Source organism: Ambystoma mexicanum, chromosome 13 (genome assembly GCF_040938575.1).
Source record: "Ambystoma mexicanum isolate Mex_15411 chromosome 13, UKY_AmexF1_1, whole genome shotgun sequence".
Classification (NCBI taxonomy): Eukaryota; Metazoa; Chordata; class Amphibia; order Caudata; family Ambystomatidae; genus Ambystoma; species Ambystoma mexicanum.
In genome coordinates, this window is record NC_090938.1 from 404,495,809 (window position 1) to 404,510,083 (window position 14,275).

At 49.1% G+C, this 14,275-nt stretch overlaps 1 protein-coding gene across 6 annotated transcripts in view; it reads right to left on the reverse strand.

The window, feature by feature from the left end:
• The window catches only part of RNF31 (ring finger protein 31), a 915,252-nt gene that overhangs the window by 159,303 nt on the left and 741,674 nt on the right, over positions 1–14,275 (reverse strand). The gene's annotated exons all lie outside the window — the stretch shown is intronic.

Genomic DNA, 14,275 nt, shown 5'->3' on the forward strand with positions numbered 1-14,275 from the left:
GCTCCTGCCTTCCAGCCAGTTGGAGAGACGGGTCCGACGATCCCTCATGGTCCAATCGGGCATGTTCATGCAAAACGCACAGTCCTTCTCCACGTGCGTTTTGTCCTCGTAGAGGCAATAAAGGCATTTCGAATCCTCGTCCTCCTTGAACACATTTTGTAGGTTGCATCCTGGGATCTCCTAAACAGTTTGCCAGGAGTCGAGCTTCCCTTCTCCTGGGCCATGTTCTTCTCATCCGTGAGGTAGGCCTCAGAAACTTCTGGAATCCTCCAAGAAGCGTAACTCGATGAAAACTTCACCCTTGAGGGGCGTAGATAAATCCGAAACCGGTCCCCGTTGATCGGAAGTAGAAACAGTGGAGCTTGAGGCTCGACTAAACCGAAAAATTAGATAAATCTCTATGAAAAAGCGGAAAATGGAGTAAAAGCTAGAGAGCTAGAGAGCTAGAGAGCTATAGCACGAGGACTCCCAACACTTGAACGTGCAGTAAAAATCTGAGGATGGCTGCCAGGGGCAGGGCTTAGGGAGAGGGCAGTCATTGGTTGGGGGCAGTATGACCCTTAGACCAGTGATTGGTTACTACTAAGTAAGACAGATCAGAAACAAAATTGATACTGATGTTTTCTTTACCGAGGATTCCCAGCCTGACGACGGGGAATATTCATGACCAGGTGAATCCATGCCAGACCCCATGCTGGAGAAGGTGTGTTACCGAATACCAAGCCGATAAGTGTTGTGTAGTCTCACACAGTGTGACTGCATCAATTCTTGCCTAACACGGAGCAATGAAGATCAAGGAAGCAGAGAAGCCCCTTGCTCTAGTGGTTGCAAGCGCATGATAGGTGTCAGGACATTTAAAACTCCAAACCAGCATGAAGCAGGGAGACACTGTCGGGAGGAGCTTCATACTCTTGATGCCGACTGAGGGACTGCTGAGCCGCACAGGAGACTGTGGAGTCGGAAGGCTTGGGAAGTCGGCAGAGGAAGGAGGACTGCAGAAGCAGGTTCACCGTGCTGGAACCGTGCCAGGACGTCTTCCTGACAGCCACAGGAACCGAAAGCAGTTCCAACACCGCCCGAATAGAGAGAATTCAAGTTTGCGGGAGCGCTGAACGGTCGGGCTCCTCAGCTGCCAGGCACCGGGAGCGCTGAACGGTCGGGTTCCTCAGCTGCCAGGCAGGGCGCACCTTCACCAACGCCATCAACCACAAGCCAACGCTCTGGCTCTGGGAAGAGAAAATCCGAATGTAAAAAGTGCGTAAATGCGAATGTAAAAAGTGAACCACATGAAAAAGGCCTGGCAGGAAAAGTATACCAGGAAAAGATAAGTTTGTGAGTCAAATTGCATTAAGTGTGGAAAGACCCTGGCACGGGAGTATAGCAGGTGTCCTGCGAGGCTGGAGCCTGTGTCCCAGTTGTTTTTGCTTTAAAGCTTTGTTGAATAAAGAATCCCAAGGAAGACTCCTACACTTAGGATTGTGAATGTTTGAAAAGACCTGAGAAAGGGGGAACTTCTTCCTAAAAGTTGACTGCAACACCAAGAGGAAAGATATCCTCTTGTGCTACAAGGAACTTTGATTGTCTTGCTGATCTTTCGTATTGGTGAAGAGAAACCTGGGGAAGGGACCATTCCCTGGAACTATGAATAGTATCCGTTGTGACATTAAATGTCACATATGGTTAAAACAGTAGTGCACACACATTAGTCTGTTAGTACATCCCTTAGTTATATTACTATCCGTTGGGAACTTTAGTGTTGGAGTTCAGTCTCGGGAGGATAGCTCAGCGGCAATATGCTCGCCTTGGAAGCAAGATGGCACGGAGAAACACAGGTTTGATCCCCGGGTCCACGCTTAATACCCAGAGGTTTATAAATAATATATCAGTTACACCTTTCTTTTGAACTATGTGAGGGCTAGAACAGGATTTCAGACAGAGGACATTTTTGCTTTGGACATCTTGACATAGGACAGACCCTTAGTTTTGGTTGTGTTAGGGAAATACCTCCTATAGTAGGGATTGTGAGGCATTTTCCAACCCCCTTTGACTTTGAATAAATGTTTGTGAACACAATCATTAGTTTGCTGCATCTGTCTCTCATTCCTGGTGCCTAGCAGTTGCACCCAGCTCCTCTGCAGCAAGCACATGCTCAGAGTTTCTTCTGTGCCATATCTGCCCCTAAGGAATAACTGAATAGGGAACAACTTGAGTGGCCACATTCAGACCTCTTTCTCAGGTGCTGCTTAGTTGGTTTTCTCTCTGGCCCACCACTGTTAATCAAAAGAGAAGCCTAGGTGGGTATCGGCTGATATAGCGGGTGGCTGTCACATTTTCGAGCAGTGAGTGCAGCAGCAGGGGCTTGGCATCCCCCGTCACCAGGACCTATACTCAGGCCTCCACTTTGTTTTGCTGCAATCAGCAGTCATGGGACTGGCTCCACATGTCCTCTTCCTTATTCCCAGGCACCACCACCACCATATTGCGCGCCACTTTTTCTCATGTCACAATAAGCTCCCAGACAATCCCTCTCATTATTACCCAAATAGAGTGGTAGGGCTATCCTGAGCAGCAGTTTTTTCCTAATTGGGGCCATCAATTTAGCTGTGCTTTCCATTAACAATATTCATAGTTAATCATTACTGTTGTTAACAAGATTTCTAAAACAACAAATTCATTAGCCCCACCAGAATCTTTTTAACAGTTCAACTAAATTATTTTCCTCCAGACATTAAACCAATGTTTTACAGTTCACTGTTTCTGGTCACTTTTCAAAGTTAATAGTCTGTTCCTCAATTTTGTTTTGAACATTTTTCTCAAGGCACTACACAATTTTTTCTCTCTCAGTGACATACTATCCCAAATAACAGGACACCCACAACTAACCTCATCCCTTCACACCTGTAGCAAACAGGCTACATGTGATTACTATCGGAAGACAGTGATTAGAAAAAGATGCTGTGAGGCAAACGTCCTAAATTGCTACTCTGGTCTGGTATCATATTATTTCACTTTTCCATAACTGCTTAACTATTTTTCTCTGATGACTTCACAGAGATTCAAATGTCTTTTGTGGTCACTGAGGCGCACTTAGTTCCTCATGGTCAGGGTACCCCATGTTACATGTAGGCCTTTGGACCCGATTAATTAGATGCTGACCCAAAAAGCAAAGGCAAGTGGAATAGGGGACCTTCCATGACCCTTCATAATGACAAACCTTGTAGAAACTCTACTTTGATACCAGAGTGAGACTAGGCCAACTGCTCCTTTCTCCTGAAATAGTGGAACACACATTTTCAAAGCTCTGAATCCTTTGTCCTCGAGGACCCCTAGCTTGCCAACAGCCAGAAAGTTCCACACAACCAATCGACAAGGGGGAGCACTGTAGCTGGCAAAGGGTGGTAGCTAATAAAAGGGTTGAAAGACAAGAGTAATAACTACAAAGATGTATAGTCGCTACATTCTCCAGAGTGTGTTCTGAATGGACTGCCATCTCATAAGTGTTCCTACAAGCTTTTCCAACTAAAGATGTTCTCTAGGACTGGACCATTCTGCTTGATTCCACAGCTTTAGAATTCCACCACCAATACAGACCTATTGTTCATTATTTAAGATTATCATCTGTGAAGGCGTCAAGACAGACAACAGATTAAAAGTTCAAAACAAACTGATTTATTAAAGTAGATGTCACGATGGTAGAATGCCTAACTTTCCCGTCACAATGGTAGAATGCCTAACTTGCCCTATGCTAAGGTGGGATTCCCTTACCTGAACGAATCTAAGGTAAGACTGAGTCCAAGTGTTCAACTTAAGACTGTCTGTGTACAAAACCTATCCTTGCCCTCGCAACTAAAGCTAAACAACGTAACAGGATTTCAATAAATAAACGGCAACCAACATAAAGTTCTGAGCTTTTTCCAGCTCCCAGCTTCATCTTCAGCTCCCCTTCCCCAAGTTCAAGACAATTCCTCCAGTTTAAGGCAATATAGTTACACACAATCCTCGGGGTTCCCTTCCCTAAGTTTCAGCAACACAGTTCAAAAGAAACAGTTCTTGAGACTGTGTTCCCAAGACAACAAATGTAACTTTCATGGTTCCCTTCCCCCAAGACTTCAGCTACACCAGTTCCACTTATTTCAGTCTTTCAAACAAATGGTTTAACAGAAGTCAAGGTTAGCTTGATCTTTTTCCTGGATTGCCTCATGCATTAACTGGCAGTGCCCCTTCTTGGTTTATTTCATAATGTTATTTCGGTTCTCACAGTTAAGGGCTCTCTGGTCTGGACGCATTTGTCAGACCGCATGGTCCACCCACCACAGGTCGCGCAACCAGGATCTCTCTCTTTGTTGGCCTCTTGGCTTTATGGATGATATTTACAGTTCTCTGGCTTCTACTTGGTAGCCTCCTCTTGCCAGTCTTTGTCCTTGCTGCACTGCATTTATTTATAAAGTTCACTCTGTGGTGTTCTTACTCCTGTCTGACATTTCTACGATGCTCTTTCACACTTGTGCTTTTTCTTATATATTGTTGTCATATGGGCATCTTCCCTCTGACTGGCCTTTTATCATTTGCTTTGCCCATAAATTGTCACTTAATTTTATATTCACCAAGCTTAATTGCGAGATTTCATTCCGCTCGGTATTCACCAAATATTCAATATGTAAAGTTTCATTCAGTTCGGTGTTTAACAAATGTTCAATATGCTTAATTTCAAGTTCACATATGGTTCGGCATTCAATATACATATATAGCATGTTCAATGTCAAGAGTTTCCTTTAATCCGGTAAAGTATTACCTTTTCGCCACCCACTAGGAACGACCCCGGCTGCCGAGTGCCTCTCCAGACACTCACAGGTCTTCGGCACTGTTCTTCGCCGGCTCCTACTGCTTCCTTCCAGCCTTGCAGGCCGGTGGGCCACTTACTGCGAGCCCTGCTCGCAGTTTGGGTCTTGTCTTGCCCTTGCTGGTTGTTCTGCTGCTTCCGTCTGACGGCAGAGAGCGTCCCTCTCTCCTGCACTTCCACTGCTGGTTTCTCGCCACAGAGGCTCCTGCAAAAGCCTAACGGCCCAATTAGTTTTGGGCTCAAGAGGCTTTCTGGACTTCTAGCCGGCATCCTGGCTCCTCCACAGGTCCCACCACGGCTGCCTCCTCCGAAAACGGGTCCCCTGCTGGTCTCCTTCCCACAGGCCTCCCTGTCTCCTCTCTTGCTGCACGTCTCCCTTTATACACCTGCAACCCTTTGACAGGTTGCAGGTGTGGACTTCCAATTGTGTTTGCCTGACTATGATTAAGAGGACATTCCTGACCTTCACTATACTCTGCAGGCATCTTCCTCGTCCCAGTACTAAAGGGGTGGCATAGCATAGTGTGCATTACTGTCAGTCTCCTCTTCTTCGTCTAAGTACTTTCAACTGTCACATGTGGGGAAATGAGGGGAGCTGGCTTATAATTGCCCATAAAGGTTGGGGGAGGGTTAGGTTGGTTGTGAATAGGGAAAGGGGGATACCATGTTTCGCCCATCTTACCCCTAATCCTTTTCACCCTCTTTCTGGTGCGTTTGGACTGGTGATTTCTCCCATTATTTCTTGGTTAATGGGACATGGACAACAATATCCCATAACTGCCTCTGGGATAGAGGCTTCTTCCTGAAATGGAAATGCTGAATACTGCGCCTCGCCTAAGAACATCTCATTCCCAATCCCCAATGACCCTCCACCCAGGTGATCCTCCTTCGCTTTTCCACCCCCAGGGTCACGATCCAAAAGCGATGGCCCTTACCTGGAACCTGCCCGGGGGACCCAAGCGGAGTAGGAGTGGGAAAAGACTCATGTTTCTCACACATCCTGCAGATGCTTACAGATGTTGCAGGATCTTTTGAACACATAATTGCACCTCTGTAGCCTCTGACATCCCCCAGAGACATCCATCTACTAGCTCTGGCTAGGTACACTAAGATTTCAGACTGCGAAGCACCAGAGCATTTGATTAGTCGAAAGAATTCTCCAAAGTGCTGTTAAGGATTCTAATGGGGCATCACACACCAGACCAGGACTCTTGATACTGACCTAGGATGCAGTGCACAATTTAAACACTTATTTACTAAGAATTCAGATTGAGAAGGCACACAACCTGTCTTATGCCCACCTTTACAAAGACCCCGGGTCGCAATGGACCATGAACCAGGCCGGTGTAATAATGCAATATTTATTTTATTTTTTAAATCAATTTTTATAGGTATTTAATGGTAACAGAGAGCTTTTACAGCGAGTAAACTTTTGGGCGGGTGCCCATCATAACACTTCAAACAAACCATAAATCCTCTGAAGTTTTCACCCACCCTACCCCCTCCCCCTAAACCCATTGTCTCGGGACGCAAAAACAGCTTTTTCCTAGTGCGTCTTCTGGGGCAACTCCGACCGTGCTAACGGCCGTCAGTGGTTAACCGACTCCCCCCAAGTCTTAGACAAAGTGTTATATGCTAAGGGTGGTTTCGGGCCGGGTCGAGGGACCCTGTGATTCTCCTGATGTTTCTTCTACGTGGCCAAATGCCTCCATAAACTGTAGCCAGTCCATCTCTATCTGAGCGCTTGAGCCCTGTATCGCTGCTGTGAGTCTTTCCATGAAATAAATGTTCTTGGCCACCGCTACCCACTCTCTTCTCGTTGGAAGGGCGGTCTTCTTCCATGTTCTAGCCCGAGCTTCCAAGAGTAACGAGTGTGTCAGGTCTGGGAGTTTTTCCCAGTGATCATCCCTTAGCTGCAGACCAAACATTAACAGGATAGGATCTTGTGGGTAAACCCCCTCCCCCGCCTCCTTTAGCCAGCTCAGGACTTCTGACCAAAAAGCTTGAACCATCTTGCATGACCACCACATGTGCCAGTAGTTGGCTTTTTCCCCACATCCATACCAGCACACCGGGTGCACGTCTGGGAACATCTTAGAGAGAGTGATCGGGTCGTACTGCCACCTATGAAGAAGTTTGATGGCATGTGTCTTGTATTGGCAGGAGATGGAGGTCTTGAATGCCCTACTGCAGATGCGTCCCCACAGACCCTCTCCTATTCCACAGCCCACGTCCCTCTCCCATTTCCTTCTGAGGCTTTTGGTTGTTCCCTCTCGGGGGATCATAAGGGCTCTGTAAAGGAGGGAGATGAGTCCTTTCATTTCTATATGGGAGTCTAGGATTTTTCGACAGGGGTAAGCTTTCTTTGTATACAGGGCTTTAGTTTTGGCTTCATTAGGACGCCCTTGAGTCATAAATATAGAAGAGTGGAGAGGCTACCAATTCCCAAGGCCGCCTCGAGCTCCTGAATGGTTATGAAGGTGTCCTCCCTCACTAACTGACCGACTCTGGCTAGTCCAGCTTCAAACCAGGACTGGTAATGTTCATGGCCTGGAATTTCTTCTAAGACTGGTGTGGAGCAAATGTGACTCAGGGGCGAGGGCCAAGTGGTCACCTTGTCTCTAGTTCCCTTCCCTGCCAGGGCTTACCACATCGTTCCAAGTATGGGGTGGTTCCCCTTTTTGGTAGCTACTTCAATTGAACCCATAACCATTCACCCACCGTGACTGGGTGCAGATAAAAGGTTTCAAGATAGACCCATTGTTTGTTGGGGTCCTCCCTAACATGTGGGGCCAACACCCTAAGCTGGGCCGCTCTATGGTATGTTTGCAGGTCTGGGAGGGCTACTCCCCCTCTTTCCTTGGGGAGGGTGAGGGTCTCATATCCTATTCTGGGTCTCTGGCCCTGCCATATGAATTTGGGGATTCGTTTTTTGGCTTCACTGATGTAGGATTCCGGGGCCTCCAACGGAAGCATCTGGAAAACGTATAGCACCCTGTGGAGGAGGTTCATCTTTATGGCATTTATTCTTCCCATTCATGATATTTGCCCCTTCGCCCAACCCTCCATATCCCTGAAGAGTTTATCAAACAGAGGGGGGCAGTTTGCCTGGCTTAGGTCTTCATTGGGTCTTACAATATTAATCTCCAAGTATCATATGCCCTCGGTGCAGATTTGGAGACCCAGGGGGACCAATTCGGCCAGATTCCTTTCCATATCTGGAGCAAAGGGAAAGATCCTCGAATTGCTTATGTTTACCCTGAACCCTGAGAAGCGACCGAACTGTGCAATGACCAGCAGGGCGGCCGGGACCGAAATAGCGGTGCTCCCTCAAGTGTAGCAGAATATTGTCTGCATAGAGGCCTAGTTTGAAGGTTTGGTCGCCTATGTCGATACCATGTACCGTCTGGGAGCCTCTGAGGTATTCTGCCAGGATCTCCATGGTCATGGCGGACAGGAGCTGGGAGAGGGGGCAACCCGTCTCGTCCCTCTCTGGAGGGCAAATATGCGTGACAGGTGGCCATTGACCGTGACCTTAGCAGAAGGGGCTGCGTATAGGGCCTTAATGGCTCGTCTGATCCCCACCCCAAAACCCAGCTTCTCAAGTACCCCGTGCAAGAACCCCCAGTATACCCGGTTGAACTCTTTTTCAGCGTATATGGATACCAGGACCGGGTTGCCCCCCTTCGGTGCCACCTCCCTCATGACATGCAGGGTCTTGCGAAGGGTATCCGCCCCCTGCCTCCCCTGTATGAAGCCCACCTGGTCAGAGTGGATTAACCCCGGCATGTAGCCATCGATCCTCGTGGCGATGATCCTGGTGAATAGTTTTGCATCCACGTTCAGGAGAGAGATCGGTCTGTAGGAACGACAGTCTGCCGGGTCCTTACCCTCCTTAGGAATCACAGTAATTGATGCTTTGACAAATGATGGGGGTCATGATGCGAGAGAATAGATTTGCCAGGAATCCCGCTAGGTGGCCCGAGAAGGCCTTGTAAAAGCCCGCAGTGTACCCATCTTCTCCCAGGGCCCTTCCCAGCTTCAGGCCTGATATTGCCTTGAGTACCTCCTCCTCTGTTATCGGGGCATCCAAGGCGGCTGCTTCTGGGACTTGAAGGGTGGGGAGGGTAACCCCACTGACGTATGCATCAAGTGTTTCCTTCTCTGACCCCCCGTCCCTCCCGTATAGAGTTTCATAGAAGCCAGCGAACTTCTCAGCTATGCCTTCTGGGTTTGAACTTTCCCCTTCTTCCCCGCTTACAATTCTTGTCACTCACCTCTCAGCCCGTTGACTTCGGAGTTTAGCTGCCAACATGGTGTCTGCCTTGTCGCCTTTTTCATAATATCTTTGGCGTAGGTATTGGAGTCCAGCTACTATTTTGCCCATCTCTAATTCCCTCAAGTCATGCCTCTTTCCTCTTGCAATGCCCAGGTCCCTCTCCCTCTCTGCCTCTCCCTTCCAATCTCTCCAGTGTGAGAATCTCGGTCCTCAGCCTGTGGGCCAGGAGAGTCCTCTCCCTCTTCTTGGAAGCCCCTTCGCTAATCAACCTACCCCACCAGGTTGCCTTCGCCACCTCCCATATTACCTCCCGGGCGACTTCTCCAGTATCATTTAGCTCAAAGTATTCTCTGATCGCCGTTATCATCTCCTCTTTAAAGACTCCGTCCCTAAGGAGGAAGTCGTTACATCTCCATAGGGATTCCCTGGGTTTTAGGCCCGATATGCCAATGTCCGACCAGACCAGGTCGTGGTCTGACCAACTAACTGGGCGAATCTGAGGCCTCCATTCTGCTCATGTACTGGTACCCTGTAAATAGTCTATTCTAGTCCTTGTACCGTGGACTGCGGAGTGGAAGGTGTATCCCCTCCCCATTGGGTGGAGCTCCGTCCATATGTCCACCAGCCCCTGCTTCCACATTAAGTCCCGGAGCCCTCCACCTGGTTGTCCCCCTCTACTGCCTGGTGGGATAGCCTTATCACTATGGTCCAACTCCCGATCCGCCCACATATTGAAATCACCCCCCAGGATGAGGAGCCTTTCCGCTCTGGTCAGCACCTCAGGAAGGGCTTCTTGGATAAATCCCATCTGACCCACATTAGGGCAGTATATAGCAGCTAAAGTAATTCTGGAGTTATGTAAACTCCCTGATACTACCATGGCTCTCCCGTCCTCCCTTCCCCATTGGGTTACCTCGGTCAGCTTATGGTTCCTGTGCAGTATGATTCCGACACCACCTCTCAGTGTGGCCGGATGCCCAAAAGGTCTAACCCACATGGGATCCCGAGATCGCCCTCTCCTCGCCCTTGACCGCTCTGGTTTCTTGTACAAAGAAGATATCAACTCTCGCATTTTTCATTTCCCTCCCCCAAAAGAGAGCGCTTCGTTGGGGAGTTAAGCCCCTTAATGTTAAGGGAACCTATTCTAAGGGTCTCGGCACGGCCCTTTTTCTCATTGTCTGTCATCGTTTCTTTGCCTGGTGTTCATCTTTACCCCGGTCCGGTGGGAGTTGCCCTGTTCCCTTTTGGAGCTGGATTCGGTCTGGACCCGAGGTCTTCTATCCCTACCACCCTCCCTTCCCCATTCGGACGCCTGCCAAAGGGCAAGCCACCAGGATGAGTGTGTATCCGTACCCCGCGGGGTATCTCAGCAAACTCTGTGTCCCCGGCCGGGATTGCACAACTGGGTCCTTGAATTCCGTGAAGGTGAAACTTTATTCGCCTAGTCCTCCCCCACCTGCGACGTGGGGGTGTTAGGTTTCCTGAATTTTCTTCTGCCCTTTGTCTTCTTCTTTGTGGACCAGGGGCCCTCAGGTTGCCTCCCGGGTTCCAGCCATGCTTGTGTGCCTTCTTCATTTCCCTCCTCTGGCATATCACCCTTGAGCACTTGGAGGACTTGCAAGGCTTCTTTGTCGCTAGTCACCATATAGTCTACACCAGATCGCTCGAAGGAGAGGACGAATGGGAACGACCATCTGTATCTTATGTCCTGGCTGGTGAGCCACTGGGTGAGCAGGCGACAATTCCTTCTGCGGGTGAGGGTAGTCAGGTCTTGGTAAATTCTAATTGGGTCGCCTTCGAAGATGAAGCTCTCAAGCCGTCTTGCCTTCTCCAGGACCTCAATTTTCTCTCTGTACCGGAGGAAACGTACCACAATGGACCTTGGGCACCCTCCGCCTCGGTGTGCTCTTTCGAGCTGGACTTCCTTGCCCCCTTCTAATGTAAACAGTTGGTTAATCAGACCTTGAACTTTCCTCCCCACATCGGCCGCCGTCTCGCCTCTTTGCTGGGTAACGCCCAATATGCGTAGGTTATTTCGGCGTTCCCTATTTTCTAGGTCATCCATCTTCAAAGTTATGTCCTCCTCTCTCATTTCAAGGTCTGTTAGCCTTGTCTCATATTTCATGTCCAACAGGTCTGTTTGGAGGTGGTTATTTTCCATTCCTTCCATTTTTTCCTCCAAGGTGTCCACTCTTCCTCTGGGGTCCACTATTGAGGCCTGTATGTCAGTGCGAATGGCTTGATTTCCTGAAGGATGTGCTTGAGATCATCCTTCGTTAGCGCTGCAGGGGTGGGGGGGGTCGCTGCCTGAGGGCATGGTGACTCCGTGGACCTCACTCAAGGCTGTTTGTGCGCGACAAAAGCATTGGAGGGAAACTATTGCCCCAGTGGCTGGAGGCCCCAGCGCTGTTTCCTTCGTGGTCGACTTCCCCCCTCAGTCTCCTCACCTCCTTTTCTTGTTGTCCTCTGGGCAGGCCGACGCTCTAGGGCTGGGCTCCTCCACTCCCTGGCGCCACCGCGTATGGATGGCCCCACAGGCCTCCCCGCTCAGGGGTGTGGTGTGCGCCGGGGCGGGGGCCCCTGCACTCTATACCCCGATGTATTCCGAGGGGAGGGCGATGGCGTGGCAGGGCAGGATGCCTACCGGGTCCCCAGCGCACAATGGGCCAGCTCGCCGGCGCCCCCTATGGATCTCTGGTGGGGGTCACTCAACCCGGGGCTCCAGATGGGGGGGGCTCCCACTCCGCTCAGGTGGGCCGCTACTGAGGACGTTGTCGAAGTCGGCCTCTGCTCGCTTGCTCCTGCGTACTGCTGATGAGTGGGGGGCCCGGATGGTGCACTCCTCCATCGCCGGGCTCCCGCAGTTCCTTGTCTTGGCGGGGGTTGGCACATCATGCCACTCGTGCGGGGCTATGGGCGCAGGAGTGTCGCCACCCGCGCCGGGTCTCCCGGCGTGTTTTGTAGGTGTGGGTCCCCACACTTCGGGCCTCACCCCGGTCCCCGGGGTGGGCGTTGGTGCTGCTAGTTGTAACGCACCCGGGGTCCCAGGTGTGGGCAGCACGCAGCTGTTAGCCCTCCTTTGGGAGGCTTCCCCTGGACCCTCGGCTCAGGGCTGCGCTGGGCTTGGTCCCTGGACAACGGCCTCGGTGGGGCTGACCGCCCAGGGTGCAGGTTCTCTCGGGCTTCCAAGAATAATCCCACCCGGGGATTGGGACTGCACGCTAGGCCCCGCGGGGCAGGAGGAGCGCGAGTCTTACACGACTGGCATGCTCCGCGCCCCCTGGTGGTCTCCAATATTTATTTTTAAACTTCAATAAAAATCACACAAATATAATATAGGGCAGCAATCACGTGTGGTGACAATTACACTGTAAATTGTTAGAACACACTTAGTTTCACCTTGTTACATGAGATACGCACTGCACAATTGAATACAGGCAAGATTACGTTTTTGGGTGGAGTTTTTTGATAGCACCACCGTTAATATTTCCCCCTGCAACACTCCCTCAAACCCCTATGAAATTAATTATGGGTGGATGGAAAGGAGTGGCAAGGAGTCAGGTATACTAGGCAACAAAAAGAATTAAAATCCAACCCCCACGAAATGGGAGGATTTAAAAACCTTTGCAATTGAACAAAATAGCACTCAGAATTAGTAAATATTTGTTTTACATGTGCAGTTGAATGAATGAGGTGAAAATGAGTATAGCAGGATCAAAGATGTAAGCACACTAGCAAACTACAAGGCAATGTACTAACAACAGGAATACAGTTTGGAAAATCAACTTTGGAAGGAAAAACACAGTGCAGCCAAATCACATGTGCAGAAATTGCATTTGCTTAGTTTCACATGTTCAAAATGTCAAAGCAGCTTGAAAAATCGGTTAAACAGACAAAATCGGAATGCGGTTTTGATGTTAAGGGACAAATGCACATCACAGGTATAATATTAAAGTGAAAGGGTAACTCTGAAGGGATGACAGTATGAGATTCTTAAAGGGGAAGGAACATTGGTTTTTAAACGGGAATCAGTTGCACTGGGAAAATTGGTTTGAAAAGGAAATGACAAGCCTTACTGAAACCATATTTTAGTGGTTAGAAAAGAGGAACGCCACCCGTGAAAAAGGGTTAAGCTGCAGTTCCAACTACCTCACGCCATGTGTCTCTTTATGTGGGAATTAATGAATTCAAAATAGTACTAAGGACTTACGCAAGGACTGGAATGAGTTGGAAAGAATGGCGCGAACACTTGGAGATCACTACAGATTTTCCTAAAAACAAGGTACACTGAGGATTCTGACAGTTTTTAAGGATTTTGCTAGGGCAATTATAGTATCTCTATGGGATTGGACTTAATACAAGGTAACAAAGCAAGGGATGCAGGGTGTGGTTGCTGGGGAAGGGAGATAGTCACAACAAGCACTTGAATGGGGTAGCTTGGATAGCGGACCGGGTTTCTGGACAGCGAGGCAAGGTCTGGTCACTGCACACAGCGGCGTGGATCAGCTGGGCAAGCAGGTAGCGGGCCAAAAGCTGGTCTGGTCACAGGATACTCCCAAAAGTGTACCACAGCTTTTCACCCTTTCTCCCTGAATTATTGGGATTTTTGTGGGGTTTTTCGAGATCAGTGGTTCTGCCTGAATAGGGTCAGCTAGCTCTGGCCTGGCAGTGGAATCTGGAATCTTTCAGGATGAATCTGGAATGTCTGGGTCTCTGGATGCATAGGAGCTGGAAAAGTCAAAAGAGTCCAGAGCTCCCAATGCCTCCCCTTTATATAAGGAGCATGGCATCAAAGGATTTCACCATGGGGCAGAACCAAGCTAGGCCTAATTCCTAGAATCGGATAGGTCAATCTGTAATGTCACCTCCTCCCTGGAAGCAGATTGGACTGAAGGAGGGGGCTCAGTTTTATGGGGGGTGTTTTATGAAGTACGGAGCCACCCAACAGTTACTTTTGCTAAAATCAGTTATGACACAAAAATGCACCTTTTTACAATTGTTATTCCATATTTGACACAGAACATGGCATTCCAACTCCCAAGGTTCTACGATGTTGTTTCGTCCTCCTAATAATCTTTTGCAATTTCTAATGGGAACAGTCTCCCCTAAAAATCTACAAAATCAGTACACTGAAGCCTATCAATGTGGGACATATT